The following is a 3,067-nucleotide window of genomic DNA, read 5'->3' as shown; positions in this document are numbered from 1 at the left end:
TCTTTAACACCCATTTGCTGTCAATGGGTTTCCTTCTAGCCGTCAACTCCACCATATCCCAAGCCTCATTTTTGTGCAAAGATGCCATTTCATCAACCATGGCCTCTTTCCAGAGTTTTTCGTCCTCTAAATCTACTACTTCCTTCATAGTTCTGGGATCATCATCAGTAATAGATAAATCAAAATTTGAACAGAAAGCAAATGGACTATACCTTTCTGGCTACCTTCTTTCTCAAACTGATCTTCTCACACCCGAAGTTTGTGACTCTTCATCTTATGATTCCTCCTCTGCTGTAGAGTCTCATTCTTCCTCCTTTAGCTCAAACTCTATCTTCTCAAGTTCCTTTGGTTGGAATTCATGTTTAATAACATCTTTCACCTCTTTGAACACCACATCTCGGCTGTACACAACTTTCCTTGTTATTGGGTTCCAAAGTTTATAACCCTTTAAACCATCCGTATACCCAATAAAGATGCACTTTTCAGATTTACTATCCAACTTGGTTCGTTTCTCCTTTGGAACATGTACATATGCATCACATCCAAATACCCTCAGATGTGAAGGAGAGGGTTTCTTACCAGTCCATACCTCTTGTGGAGTCTTATCCTCCAACGCTGATGAAGGTGATCTGTTGACCAGGTAACATGTTATCTCCACCGCCTCTGCCCAGAATTCATGTCCTAACCCGGCACCACTGAGCATGCTTCTTGGCCTTTCCATCAACGTTTTGTTCATTCTTTCTGCAACTCCATTGTGCTGAGGTGTATATGGAGTAGCCTTCTGCCGTCCTATACCACACTTCTTACAGAATTCTTCAAATTCCTTACTGCAAAATTTTCCACCATTATCTGTCCTCAGCACCTTTATCGTCTTCTCTGTCTGGTTTTCCACCAGAGCCTTAAATTCTTTAAACCTGTCAAAGACTTCAGATTTCTTCTTAGGGAAATATATCCAGTATTCCTTGAGAATTCATTTATAAATGATACATAGTACACAGACTTACCTAGTGATGGAACCTTCACAGGTTCAAACACATCACTGTGCACAAGCTTTAATATCTTTTTCGCCCTCTTACCACAAGAGAGGAATCTCACCCGATTCTACTTCCCATATACACAATTTTCACAGAAATCAAAATCCAGAGAGATATTACTCATACCTTCTACCATACCTTTACCATGAGGTATTCGAAGGCCCTTCTCTCCAATATGTCCAAGCCTTTGATGCCACAGCATGGTCTTCTCTCCAAAGACCACTAGATTTTCTGCTCCACTTTCAAGAACCACGGAACTGTTGCACTCATCAACAACAGTGCTACCTTGTAGCTTGCACAAAGTTCCAATTCTAACTCCCCGCATCAATATTAGTGCCCCTCGAACCATCTTGCAGGTATCCTTCTCGAACACTGTTTTTACACCTGCATCATCCAACTTTCTTACAGAAATCAGATTTCTGGCTAATGCAAGAATATGCAGAACACTCGAAAGTGTTCTAACCCTTCCACCTTGCAACTTCAACTTTACACTTCCATGACCAACGATTCTAGCCTTCCTTTCATCCCCTAAGAAGACATCACCACCATCATATTTCTCATACTCGCAGAACCACTCTCTATGGGTAGTGAAGTGAAAGGATGCACCTGAGTCAATCAACCATGCGTCATGATCTACATGTGTACTTGAAGAAGCCAATTACACATCCCCACCTTCATCTGAGGTGGTTTTTGCCTCTGCAAAAGGAGCATCATCAGATCCCTTTCCTTTATCAGGAGCTTTAGATTTACATTCCCTTTTGTAGTGCCCTTTTATTCCGCATTTCTAGCACACCACCTTTACAAGTTTTCCTGGAGATTTAGATCTCCCTCTAGATTTCGATCTCCCACTCGATGACTTATTTTTGTTTCTATTCTGGGACCGTCCTCGTACAAACAAGGCATCAACATTCTGACTCTCCATATTTTTCTGTCTCATCTCCTCCGTCAACAAGGATGAGACTATTTCATCAAACTGCAAGGCAGTTGTATTGCTACCTATTGCAATAACCAGACTATCCCATGAATCTGGTAGAGAACACAACAAACTGATGCACTTATCTTCATCTAAAATTTTAGTATCAACAGATAATAACTGACTTACCACAGTATTAAATGCATTCAAATGATCTGTCACCGAGTCTCCCTCTTTCATCCTCAGGTTATACATATTTTTCCACAGGAACAGTTTATTCACCAGAGACATAGATTGGTACAAAGTCCCTAACTTTTTCCACAAAGCCTTAGCCATAGCTTCCCGTAATACATTCAACAATACTAAATCTAAGACACACAATTGTATTATGCTCTTTGCCTTCCGATATAACTTCTTCCATTCTTTATCGGACACTTGTTGGCTTATATGGGCTTGACCCAGGTTCAAATGAATTATTTAGCCAAACAAATCCCGCAGCTATTGGCCCTTTCGGCAATAGCTCGCGAACTGCAGACTGAGGTCTCACCCAAGGTAGTAGGGGAGGGTGCTAGAACTAGGTTTCCACACCCTGGGGATGTCTTGGATGTGGTTTGGGGCTCGCACACTGTTCTGCAGCCTCGTGTTGCGCTAGATTCGCGCAGATCGGAATACCTTTATCACATTTATTACAAATTGAATCACTTATGACTGGTTGATCTAGTTAAAATGGTCTTTAAGTAAACATTTATTACTTTTGGTTACTTTGCACATCAAGATTAATCTAGTTCACATGAATTCAACCATAGCAAATGCAGAAATCATAACAATACGGTTATCATAAAAGAGTATTGTCTCAAGCAACAAAAAATTCAGAAGAAACTTATCTTTATTATAATTCTTCCATAATACATCCAGATCCACCCTGCGCACTCAACTGCAGGGGTCCGCGCACACAGCTACGGACTTTCCAGGCCTCTGCGCACATAGCTGCAGAGCCTCTACCTTCTACCCTACTCCCTCGGCTCAGACTTACAACTGCTCTCAAACTATTCACCCATTACATCATAGAATCAAAAATCCAAAAACTGAACAGCCTTTCCCTCATAGAGCCTCGCTCTAT

This window comes from Pinus tabuliformis, chromosome 9 (genome assembly GCF_031772625.1).
Source record: "Pinus tabuliformis cultivar Carrire ecotype Pingquan chromosome 9, CPIR1, whole genome shotgun sequence".
Classification (NCBI taxonomy): Eukaryota; Viridiplantae; Streptophyta; class Pinopsida; order Pinales; family Pinaceae; genus Pinus; species Pinus tabuliformis.
The sequence above is the reverse complement of the archived record's forward strand: the minus strand, read 5'-3'. Positions refer to the sequence as shown.